At 36.4% G+C, this 13,625-nt stretch overlaps 1 long non-coding RNA gene across 1 annotated transcript; it reads right to left on the bottom strand.

Moving 5' to 3' along the window:
* Positions 1-1,977: 1,977 nt before the first annotated feature.
* Positions 1,978-2,482, bottom strand: LOC120204445. Its single transcript, XR_005523940.1, has 3 exons — positions 2,394-2,482; positions 2,123-2,197; positions 1,978-2,040 (listed from the first exon to the last, which is right to left on the bottom strand). It is a non-coding gene; the product is annotated as an uncharacterized LOC120204445 (long non-coding RNA).
* Between the last annotated feature and the right edge of the window lie 11,143 nt (positions 2,483-13,625).

Raw genomic sequence — 13,625 nt, 5'->3', positions numbered from 1 at the left:
CAAATCAACAAAAAGATAAGCCACTTTACCAACAACTAGTTGGTCTCGTGGGATGAGACACTGGATTCTTTAAGTAAGGTTAGAGGTTCGAATCTTGACATTTGTGAATGGAGTAAACTGGGTTAAGAGGGTTGCTCTCGCTTCTGTAATATCCTATCTGAATTAATCAATCAATAGATCAGATACCAGATTAATTCAAAAAAAATATAAGCCACTTTTTATTATGCTTTAGATTCCTTTAATTGTATTTCGGACGTGCTTATGACTCATGTCTGTTTATGGCTAGTAATCAAAATAACGAACTAATCATCGATTCCCGAATTAATTTTCTAAAAATAAAAATCAAATACAAAATTAGATCATGTGGGAAATAAGATAAAAACGAAACAGAGATATAAAGCCCTTCACAAATTTTACTTTTTGGTTTACTAGTTGAAGATGGACATAAATGTAAATTTGTTGTTGGGGGCCTATGGTAATCTAGCTCATTTGATAAATTTATAAATTAAATGTCAAGAATTATAAAAATTGTTTCGTATTTTAAAAAAGTAATTGTTGAATATTTAATAACTATAAATTTTAAAAATAAAATATTCTAAATTAATAAAAATATTTTTAACAATATATAAATTAATAATAAAAGCAATTAATGTAATTTATTATATTCTAAAATTTTTATTTAAAGGAAAATAAAATAATAAAATTTGATAATTGATGAATCTATTATCTGATGTAATAAGTAACCTCTAATCTACCTTTCTTTTTCAATGCATTTTTAGAAGAAAAAAAATCTATCAATTGTTTTTAGCATTTGTTATCAGACATTGAAAAAAAAATAAGGCTTAATAGCATCTAGACTCTCAAACTTTCTTTAAGAAAATTAACGTGTCTCATAAATTTGTTTTCTATTTAATATTATCCTTAAGTTAAGAGAGAAAAAATCAACTAATTGAATCAGATGATAACAGTTATAATATTAATGTAACAGTTTATGATATTGAAAACAGTCGATAATATTTATATAGTGGTACGAAAATTAAAATTTAAGAAAAAATAGGAGACACACTGGTGCCTCAGACTAGTCCAACAAATAAAATTGATTTATCCATATGCAACTAAATATTCAATATGCAATAACTAATACCCAATCCACTTAAAACCTAATCCAACTGAACTGCAAAAAATTAAAATATATCCCAAATAATTCAAATATAAAAACCCGAAAGTTTAGTTTAGTTATTTCTATTTTGACAATCAAATCAATTCAGTTTTAATGGATTAATCAGTTTGTATGAGTGTGTATTTTTAATGTCAGTCCGAAAAAAAAAATTGTACAATATGGCACAGAAACTTTTATTTTAGTATCTATATTAATTTTTTATAGTACATAGAACTCATCACTTTAGGTGATGAGTTCTAATAAAAAATCTATTTTATTAAAACTCGTCACCTCGAGATAACGATTTTGAATAAAAAATATATTTTTATTAGAATTTGCCATCTCATCGTGACGAGTTCCATAAACGCTGTAGAGAATATCGTAGATTACAAAATAAACTTCTACTTGCTCTATTTTCCTAAATAATTTACTTGTTTGCTCTATTGGGCTAAAAAACAATTTATATGATTGTTAGGATCCGTTTGATAAACTTTTCTAAAAGTATTTTTTGTTAATAAGTCCATTTTTACCGTAAAATCATTGTTAAACAGGTAAAAAATGAAGAAAAAATTGTGGTGGAAACGATTGCTTGAAACCAACCACAAAAACTAAATTTCTAGTTTTTTTTTTCATTTTCAACTTTGCATTTAAAAGCAAATTATAATTTTACCCTTACTAATGCATGAACTCCACTTAATTATGTATTTACATTTTATTTTAATGATTTAATACTACAAATGATGAACAATTCAGAGTTAGAGCAGCATCAAAGCTTCCCTATCAGAAGGGGGTTGGATTCCTTTTCTACCTTTTACAAACAAAACATGCATCTTGTACATTTGCTTCTCTCACATAATAGCCACGTCTAAGTAATCTCCCATCTGTATACGAACAAAAAGCGTTGATAAAAGTTGACCATACCTAAAATAACTAACTGATGCCAGTAAGTGAGATTCTGCCTACCTCGAAGAGAAGTTCTTGTAAGGTTTTGATGTCATCCAATCGCCTCCCATTACCGTAAGAAAAGGTCTTCCCAACCTGACGGAGAAATAAAATATATCACAAGCCTAAACAACTTATGCATCAATTACACGTAATACTCTTAAAGCGTATTAAGCTGACAAGGTTTGGCTTTACAATGTTGTATAGGAGGAGCCAAGGTATAAATTAACCAAAATAAGTCATCATAACATACGAACTATTTGGAAAGAGTTATTGAGAGAAAAAGCCTAACCTCGCTCACCACAAAACGTCCATTCTTATCGGGATATAAAAATGCAAAGGACAGTCTCGCATCTCTTCTCCTTGCTGTTGGAGCTACCTCCTTCACCTGTACATGAAATAGAATCAACAGATTTAAAAGACAGAGAGAGAGAGAACAGAATGCTTCAGAGAAAAATCCCAATAAATTGTTGAGAGTGCTCGATGCACTTGTATTTGACAAAAACATATTAGAGTTGATAACACTCTTCTTCATTGCTTTTCATCAACCTTTACAAGCTTTATATAGCTGGCAAGACTTCAAGAATCAATCAAGACTACAAGTAGTTAACTGAACTCTAACTACTCTAACAAAACTCAAACTGATTAACAACATTAACTGCTACAGCTGCAAGAGCTACAATCTGTTGCACACGCACATTATAGCCAGTAACGGTCATGCACAAGTACGCCAGCACGTGTCTTCAACTTACTCCAATATTCTCCCTGCTTTCTCTTCGCTCTTGCTTCTCAACACAGTTTGACACACAGTTTTGTACGAAATTCCTTGAATGCATTTCGAGCCAGAGGTTTGGTTAGTCCATCAGCAACCTGATGCCACGCACGAAGTATATGTCCAGATCAACATGTTTAGTGTGGGTGTGGTAAATAGGGTTGGCGCTGAGTGCCACGACGCTGGTGTTGTCACACCATATGACGGGCTCCTCTTTTTGACTAACACCAAGCTCAGTGAGCAAAGCTCCAATCCACACTACATCTGTTGTAGTGTCAGCGATACTCTTATACTCAGCCTCTATTGTGGATCGAGAAATGGATTTTTGTTTTTTCGAGCTCCAAGCAACTAAATTGTTTCCAACATACACACTGTGTCCAGATACTAACCTTCTGTCGTCGAGATTGCCTCCCCAATCTGCATCAGCAAAGGAGGCCACCTTCACACCAGCTCCATTAGCAGTGAACACCAAGCCAAAATTCATTGTACCAACCAAGTACCACAAGATTCGCTTAACTGTAGCCATATGCGACTGTCGTGGATCATGCATGAACTGGGCAACTTTGTTTACACAAAACGCAATGTCTGGCCTTGTATGACACACATCCAAAAGACCACCAACTATGCTGCGATAGGAGTGAGCATCAGCGATTGGATCTATCATTAGACTGTAGCTTAGTGGATGCTACCATAGGAGTCGGTGTTGTAGTAGCTTTTAACATGTCAGCTTTCTCAAGAAGTTCCATGATGAATTTCTTCTATGACAGTGCTAGATAATCATTTTTTCGTTTAACCTCGATGCCTAGGAATTACGAGAGTTGTCCTAAATCCTTTAGAGAGAACTTCTCACTCAACAATCGAACCACTTCATCCACTTTAGTACTTGAATGGCCTGTGATGATGATATCATCAACATATACTAGTAGATATACAAAGTGCACACCTTCCTTATTATTGAACAAAGATACATCTGCTCTTGATCCTTGAAAACCAAGGCTCAACAGGCTGTCTCGTAGCTTGGTATGCCAGCTCCTCGGAGCTTGCCTCAAGCCAAACAACGTCTTTTTCAAACAACACTCTTGCTTACTTCAATCAGGAGCATTTTGTTCGAAACCAGGTGGCTGCTGCATGAAGACTACCTCTTGAAGATCGCCATTCAAGAAGGCATTATTGACGTCACTTGCCTTAAGGTCCAGTTGTTGGTTACAGCCAATGACATGATGAAATTCAGTGTGTTGAACCTGACTACAGGGCTAAATGTGTCCCGAAAGTCATAGCCAGGGATCTGGGAGAATCCCTTAGCCACCAAGCGTGCCTTGTAACGATGGACAGTGCCATCAGGATTTCTTTTGATCTTGAATAGCCATTTGCAGCCTATCACCTTCCTTCCTTCGAGTAGCTTGGTTAACTCCCAGGTTTCATTGCGTTGTAAGGAATTGTACTCTTCAAGAACAGATGCCTTCCAGTCTGGGGACTTAAGTGCTTCATGAACACTGCGGAACATCATCAACAGCAGCTCCAATATACACTTTGGGTTTAAATACCCCACATTTGCTCCGAGTCATCATCGGATGACTATTTACACGATTGGCTTCAGTTTTTGTGCCATCATTTGTGACCTCAATTTCAGTGTCATTATTTGTAGTCGGGTCCTGCACATCTTGTTGTGAGGTTATTTCATGTTGATCGTCTTCATGAACATCTACTGCTGGTACCTCAGGAACAGCCTCAGTGTCTATCATATCATGACTGGCATTTGTACCTTGCAAGTTACTCGATGAGTAGCTACTGCTGGCATCATTGAGGGACAACCTGTTATGTTCAAGTTGTAAAGGCTGTAACCTCGCTACATTGGTGACCAGCTTGAGTGACTGAGATGTCCTTCCATTCGAGGTTGCAACTGAACTTATGCCAAATTTATCTGCAAAAGGAAATATACTTTCATTAAAAACAACATGCCTGGAAACAAAAACACGTCCATTGCCGGCTAAGCACAGAAATCCTTTGTGCTGGGTGCTGTAGCCTAAGATTGTACACAGCTGGGATCTGAATTCGAGCTTGTGCTGTAAGAACGATCTTAGATGTGGGAAGCATCTGCATCCAAACACCCGCAGTGAGCTGTAGTCTGGTATTTTCCCATGCAACATCTCAAAAGGAGACTTGATCAATAGCACCTTTGATGGTAGTCTATTGATTAGATGTACAGTGGTTTGAACGGCATACGACCAGAACTTGATAGGCATGGAGGCTTGTGCAAGTAATACTAAGGCCATCTCAACTATGTGCCTATGCTTCTATTCCACCACACCGTTCTGCTCAGACGTGTGAGGACAGGTGAGGCGATGAATGATTCCAGCTTTGCTTAACTCTTCGGTTAGGGGTCGAAATTCACCTCCCCAGTCAGTTTGGATAGCTTTGATTGATTTCCCAAACTGCGTAGCAACTAACTTTTGAAACAAGTGTAATGCAGTTAAGGCTTCAACCTTTGTTCGTAGTAGATACAGCCACGTGAATCGAGAAGCAGCATCAACAAAGGAGATATAGAATCTAAAGCCATTAGACGAGATATGCGGGGGACCCCATAGGTCAGAATACACAAGCTCGAATGGTTCATTGTAAATACTGTCTGAATGAGAGAATGGCAACTTGTGACTTTTACCCAAATGGCAGGCAATGCAATTCTTATTAACATCATCAACCATTTTTACATTTACTTGTTTACAAACTTTAACAAGTGTATTATAAGCTGGATGACCCAGTCTTCTGTGCCAAGTTTCAGAAGTTGTAGAGGAGGCTATGGCAATTTGAACTTCGATCGTATTACTCTTGCAATGAGGTCCACTTGCTTTGAAGGTATATAATCCATTGTATTCTTCTCCTTGTAGCAGAATTGTCTTGGAAACTTCATCTCGAACATAACACGTTTGGGCATGAAATTCAAGGTACACACTGTTATCTTTAGCAAGCTTGGAAACAAAAAGCAAGTTTTTAGTTATCGAAGGAACATGTAGAATATTGCTTAAAGCTAAGGTTCTAGAGGAAGTAGATTGCTCAGCCTTACCAACCAAGTGAACTGGTAGATAGTCTCCACTTCCTACCATCAACTTACCAGGATTGTAGTGGCTCGAATGGGGTGTGATTGAGGCTGCGTTGGAAGCTACATGGTGTGTTACACCGGAATCAATTACCCATTGGTCTTGGCCAGCAGATACTGAATGTGCTTGACTCTTAGCACTACTCCTATTATCATCATGATGCGTGTTGCTGAGGTTACAGCAAGCACATGCACTCTCATTGTTTCTGTTTATAGCATAGTATGCCTTTGAGGAGTCAAGGCCAGATGTGTGATCATCAATTGATATACCAGAAAATTCCTCATCAAATTGTGCCAACATTGGCTGACAAGATGGCCAATCTTGCCACATAATTGGCACTGAACTCTAGGTCGTGTTCTACCTGCCATGAGATCTACCACGCATGTAGGATGAATGGTTTGATCGAGGTTGTTGCTTTTCCCGATTCTTATAAGAGTCAGTATCACTTTTCCCTTGCGCAAGATTTGCACTGACAGGTAAAGAGTCAGGTTGGTAATCGAAACCTTCAAGCTGAATTTCAGCATCAACAAGCATCGTGCATATGCTATCAAGTGACAGTGTGTCACGCATGGCAGATATAACTGCGATGAAGGGTTGATATTCCCTTGTGAGGCCCCTAAGAATACTCGCAACGTGCTCAGAAATTGATATTGGACTTCCACACGAGTGCAGAGCATCAGTGACCTCTTTCACTTTTGTGAGATACGTTCTCATGCTATCTCCTCCTTTTATGAGAGATTGGAGCTTGTAATTTAAGCTCATGATGGCAGTGGTACAGCGATTGGCAAAGAACTATAAAACCTTGTTCCACACCTGGGCAGACGTTTCAGCACCAACGAATTGTGGAAGCAGATGAGGACTAACCGTTGAAAGCAGCCAAGAAGCCAATGCACTGTCTTGAGCCAAGAGCTCTTCATGTTCTTCATTAACTGCTGCAACTCCATCTTCACCAATAACTATTTCTGGAGGCGACAACATTGTACCATTGAGCATTCTTTCAAGGCGATGGCTCCTTACAGTGAGCAGGACTTGTTGTTTCCACAGCAGGAATTTTGTTTCATCAATAACGACGTTCACCCTTTTGTTGGTGAATACTTTGGTGTTTCTTGACGAGAACTCCATTGATGTGGCTGAAGACGATGTATTGTGATCCATAGCAGCGAAAGCACACCCTAGGACGTAACAGCGAATGATACCATATTGAGAGTGCTCGATGCACTTGTAATCAAGCCAATGGAAGAGGAGTAGTACAAGCTTCTTCAATATTGCAAATTTGGTTTCCACGGAAGAGTAGTGGAACCAAGTCAATGCAATCAAGCCTTCACAAAAAGAGTAGTGAAGCAAGATCAGATCGAAAGTTCGGTATACATGAAAGAGTAGTGGAAACAAGTTAATACAATCAAGCCTTCACAAAAAGAGTAGTGAAGCAAGATCAGATCGAAAGTTTGGTCTCCATGGAAGAGTAGTGGAAACAAGCAATGCAATCAAGCCTTCACAAAAAGAGTAGTGAAGCAAGATCAGATCGAAAGTTCGATCTCCACGGAAGAGTAGTGGAACGATTTTTTATCAAATAAAAAGCCACTCGACGAAAACTTCTTATCTTTTTATCTTTGCTTTATTCTTGTTAACACATAAATAAGCAAAGAGGGGTAGCTATCGACATTATTTTTGGTCCGAGTGACGTTTATTTTATATATAATAATAAATATTATTATATTATAATTATATTATTATTATTATTATTATTATTAATTATAATTTTACAGGCCCCAAATCTAAAGCCTAGATTACAACCCGAAGGCCCAAATTACAAGTCTAAGTTCCAAAGCCCATTTACAACCCAAACAGCTATCTTACAAGCAATTCTTATCAGGCCAGGACCTAGTTCAAGCCCAGATTCAATATGAACAGCCTAACAAGCCCAAGGAGAAGGCCCAAGTTCAACTAGGGTTTTATCTCACCTCCAGCGCCGCGCAGATCCCAGCCGTATGATCTAGAAGCATATCAATAGTCACGAGTGCAACCAGCAGGAACCCTAGGGTTCTCATTACACCCTAGGACTATTCCGGCACCGCTATAGAGGTGATGATGTCTCCGTCGCCGAACTCTCCAACCGGTGCATGCCACGATGATGCCATATCATCTCAGATCGAAACAAGATCTGTGTGCATTTAATGCACATAGTCTCTCCACCGCACAACTCACCACCCCTAGGGTAAGTCACCACCGTAGCTCTGGTGACTCACCGGGACACACTCTATTAACTGGTCTAAAGAGAGCATCGAAGAACCCTATAAATAGGGTAAACCTACGAGAGACCAAGACACAACGAGCAAGCAAGCCAAGGTAACAACACAAACCACAAAAAAATCATAAAATAGAGAGAGAGAGAGAAGGAAGCCTTACAGTTGTTGGAGATCTCAAGTGCCACCGGAGAAGCCAAGTTTCGAAGGTATAACTATTAGATCTACGTTGGTTTAAGGTGTTTTAGAACAAACGGTCGCTAGAATCGGCTTTAGGACGAGCAGGGGTTTATTTTGATGTATTTTGGTAATTTTCTTCCATCGCAAGTGGTGGCCGACGGTGGGTGTCTGTGCCGGCGTACGGTGGCCGACGGTGGTCGGATTCCCTCTGGTCAGGGAATCCTAGAGAGGGTTGAGAGCTTCTCTCTCAAGGAGAGAGAAACCGAATGAGAGAATTAAGGGAAATATCCCTCTTTAGGTCGGTTTGAGACCATTTATACCCCTCCCCAAACTGCGTCATTTTGGGAGGGACCTATGCATAATTTTGGGTATGGGGAAACTACACGCGAGACCCTTGTAATTTTGTAACTTTGTAATTTGGTCATTAAAAGCATGTTTTGTGCATTTAAATTTAGTCTTTGCATTTTATTTATTTACGTTTGGTCATTATCATGTATGTATTATAATTAGGTTAAATAACCTATTTAGTCTTTCGTATTTCAATTATTTATATTTATATCCCATATAAATAATTTAGGGTAAATTACCTTAGGAGTACATAACTTTAATAATAGTTTAGATTATGTTAATTAATTTTAATATTTTCCATTTTATGTTTTAATCATTACTTATTAGTATAAGATTAACTATAATATTAATATACTTTAATATATTAATTTAATCTATATTGTTTTAATATTAAATAGTATAATAGGAATAGTAATATTTATATTAAATATTATTTAATAATTATTTATATTAAGTTATTTAATTAATGAAAAAATTTATAATTTACTGCAAAGACAATAATTAATAAATACCGATACTAATTTTGGGCGTTTTGGGGTGCTAATCCTTCCCCATACGTAACTGACTCCCGAACTCATTTTTCTGGTAAGCAGACCAAAGTTGTATTATTTTAATATTATTCTTAAGAATTTTATTAGAATAATATGACATTCTTGTGACTAATTTCTACAATTTCGAGGTGTACACTGTCGCCGGGCAGAGAAACCTCTAGACAACAATAATCAAAATAAGGCTTATTTGGAGTCTATCCGAGAGAAAAAAAGAAAAATTTGCAAAAATCAGATCGTCCCGCTGAGGTTATCCCTCTAATGGAAGGCCATTCAGTCAAGGCTGTTCAATATAACCCGACGATATCCAGGGCTCTCATAAAGCAATCTCTATTATAGAGCAGGAGGACCGTTCTGTTCAGACTTTTTGAGCTAAAGGATAGCCTGTGAGTATTCAACGCAGCAAAGGTGAGGCAGAAACTAGTAGAGGTGGAGTCAAGATTCATAAGAGCCAATGAAAGATTGGTGGCTCTCAAATATCCCCGATCGAACTTGTTCAAACCATTACAAATCATATCGACAATGTTAACAGTGGGGTTTCTTCAGCCTTATCCCCTCATATGATGGATTCTGATTTTCAGTCACCTATGCACCATGCTTTGGGAGTGGAGAAGCTACCTGAATGGGATTCTTTCAGAATAATTGGAATATTGTTGGAGATTCGGTTTGTTCTTTTATAAAGGATGTCTTTGCAACTGGAATCACTCATGGAAATATTAATCGTACGTTGCTTGTGCTTATCTCGAAAATTACTGTGCCCAATTCTATGAGTCAATTTCATCTGATTAGCCTTTGTACAATTTTGGTGAATCGATAAAAGCCTTTGTTGCCGCTTTTGATTTCGGATAATCAAACCAGTTTTGTCACAGGTAGGTCTATTACAGATAATATTGTGAGCACAAGAACTGATCCACTCTATGCTTGCAAAAGAAGACTGGGTGAAAGGGGTGGATGGCTATAAAGGTTGATTTGGAGAAAGCCTATGACAAACTGGAATATGATTTCATTGATGATGTAGATACTCGTTTTTTTCCGGGTCTACCAAAAATATTATATTATTTATTATTATTAATTTACATTATATTATTTATTATTATTAATATACATTTTACAAATTTTGCAGGCTTCACCGAAACCCAATTACTGACCCAACCTAAGAGATCCAACGACTTGACCCTGAACTAACCCAACCCAATTGCAACTCCCTACTGCAACACCATGCCTTCACGCCATTGCACTGCCAAAGCCATACCTCCCTACCACCATTTTCCTACAAGACACGGCACCATCAATTGCCACCACACACATCAACAAAAATCAACAAGCAAATTATTATTTAGGTGGAACATTTGTAATGTATAGAAGGGGAATTGAAAAAACAGAGGGGGTGTCTCGGGAAACAAGGGCTCTCGAGTTTCCAAACAATGTAAGGGTCTTCGGTTCGAAATATGGTTTGTAACAGGATTTTTTCCCTATGGTTTCAAGCAATGGAAGAACAATTTGATCAGCAAATAAAAAAAAAGTTTCTAGCAATTTTTTCCTTATCTATCATTTGAAATAAAACAAAACATACTAAAGCAAATAAAATAAAATAAAAATAAAAGGGGTCCTTACCATTCGTCCGGAGCTTCTCCGGTGATGGGGATCTCCGATCGATGATCTGAGCGGTGAGGAGGTGCGCCTTGGTGAGAAGACCAACATACTAAAGATTCACGAGGATCGGACGGCGGACAATGGCGAATCGAAGAGAAGAAATTCGAACGGTTTTCGACCATTTTGCGACAATCGACGTATACCTCAACGAAACGGAGCCCATATTGAGGTTGAGGAGGCCGAGACAGACCTTCTGGTGAAATTTGGTGACCATCGGCCACAGGTGGTGGCGACGGCGGCCGACGGCGACCTCCACGACGGCCGACGAAGGTACCCACAGGACTCTTTAAAATTTATTTAAAAATGAAAAAATAAAAAAAATAAAAAAAAAGAAGAAAATGTTGATATTTATAACAAACTTTAGGGGAAATTGCACTTAGATCCTCTTAAGTTTAGCGTGTTTTTGCAAAACGGTCATCGGGATGGACTGTTTTTATAGTTTACCCTTCTTTTATGCATGTTATATAACTTTTGGTTTAATTGTTGTTTAGTCCCTCTAACTTTAGTGTGTTTTAGCATGTTAGTCACCTGTTGAGACTGTTTTTGTGATTTTCTCATTTTTATGCCTAATATATATTTTTAGAGTTATTTTTAGTTTAGTCCCTGTATTTTTAGCGTGTTTTTATATTTAGGTTACTAGATTTATTTTTATTTGCTAGTTTTGATTGAAGCCTGCATGTTTTGTTTTATTTTATTCTGGCCACTTCTTATATTATTTGTTTGTTTCAAATTTGTTCCTTTAATCTTTATTATTTTTTATTTAGGTCACTGATTAGTGTGTTATGATATTTTCCTTGATGTTTGAATTTTTCCATGACATTTGTAAATCCTTTTTTTTAGTCATTGTTTGGGCATTTGGTTTAATCATAGTTTGGTCATTTATGTTTCTGTTTATTTCATTTCAGCCTTTTATATTATTTATGGGTTATTTTCATTTACAATACCTTATTTGTTTAATAATGAAATTATGACTTTTGTTTGTTTTTAATTTTATTTTAATCCTTTAGTTTCTGTTAATTTTATTTTGGTCCCTTAAATGCTTATTTTTGGTATTTTATTTTGGTTGGTAATGTTTGCTTGTTTTTATTTTAGTTCTTTATGTATGAATGGTTTTTTTACATATTGTGGTTATTGGCATTGCATTAAATAAATATTATTAGTTTTATTTACTATAAATATTTTATTTCTTATATTTTCGATTACATTTTATTTCTATTGTATTTTTATCTACTAAATTTTTATTCGAATATTTTCAGGAACAATAATTTGTTTAATGGGCGTGGAAAGCATCACTTGATCGAAGTGGTGTTTTCCGATACGACATTTTAACAAATGTGAACTTGAAATCAAATTAATTTTATTTTGCTAATTAATTCTTTTTATTTTAAGTAGAACAATGCAATGCATATTTCTAAATAACAATTCATTTTATGAAAATGTCGCTTTTCAATTTATATTTGATTCACGTTTTATGGAAGAGTGAATATTCTTTACAGCTAAGAAATAGTCGAAATAGCTTTCCAGATAGAGGATTGCTATTCTCGATATTTCTTTTCAAGTTAAAGATTTTCCCTAATATTTAATTCAAAGCAAATTAATTAAACTCAATAAATAGATCATATTTAAACTTTATATTCGATTCATGATTTCCACCATTTATGACAACATGTAAGCGACACAGTAGCAATTTTGGGCGGTGTGGGGTGTTAATCCTTCCCCACGCATAACCGACTCCCGAACCCACCAAATTGAATTTCTGGTAAACGCAGACCGTTTTTGTCTTAAAAATGATTTTTTCTTTAAATTGTTTTTAAAAGAGGTTTTTAGGTATTTAAACTACTTAACCCAAAGGTCAATGGCGAATCCTAATCTATTTAATCCAAATTAATCAAGAATCATCAATTTTTCCAAAAATAAAGTCATAATTGTTTTTTAAAATAATATTTAAGTGTTTTACCTAAAAATGGTTATGACAGCTTGGCGACTCCACTTGGGACTTTTTTTAGAGAGTCATGCTATATGTCGCTTACACATTATCGTTGTGATGGAAGCTATGTGTTCAAGTCTTTAGTTAACTTATGATCTATTTATTGAACGTTTTAATTTCTTCATTTTTAAATGTCATACTAACATTTTAATTTTTGCTTTTCAACTTTGTCTAAGTTTTTTGTCGAGTTTTTCTTTTCCGTTTTTTAGTCAAATATAGGTATATTCCTCCTCACACACATCACATACATTTGCATAACATAAGCTCTAGAAACGATCTTCGATCCAATTTAGTCGGGGTGAATGCTTTACTCTCGTAAGAATTTATTCTTAGTATGAGTTTTAGCAAATAACCCATGGATACATACCTTTTACCTTCGTAGGAATTTATTCCTCGTATGTGCATAAGACAGTGAATCCCCTCGAATTGAACTCATTTTATTTGAAACTTGTTGATGAGTGTTCAGAATCGTTAATCTTTGCTCGTTATTTCTTTGATTTTGTGGAATTATTGTTGTTGAATTGGTCGTGTTATGCTTGTTTTTGTGCAGGTCCCTACTTTCCAGAATTAGTGACAAAACGGGCACATTCTGCATTTTTATTATTATTTGGTCACGGTGGGAGACATGGGCACGACTATGGGCACGATGAGGTATGACGTGGTAGTTTCTAGAATGTTCAGTCAGCGACGGTTTCTAG

The sequence above is a fragment of the Hibiscus syriacus genome, unplaced genomic scaffold (assembly GCF_006381635.1).
Source record: "Hibiscus syriacus cultivar Baekdansim isolate YM2019G1 unplaced genomic scaffold, ASM638163v2 tig00010927_pilon, whole genome shotgun sequence".
NCBI lineage: Eukaryota > Viridiplantae > Streptophyta > Magnoliopsida > Malvales > Malvaceae > Hibiscus > Hibiscus syriacus.
This window is presented reverse-complemented; position numbering and strand designations above follow the sequence as displayed.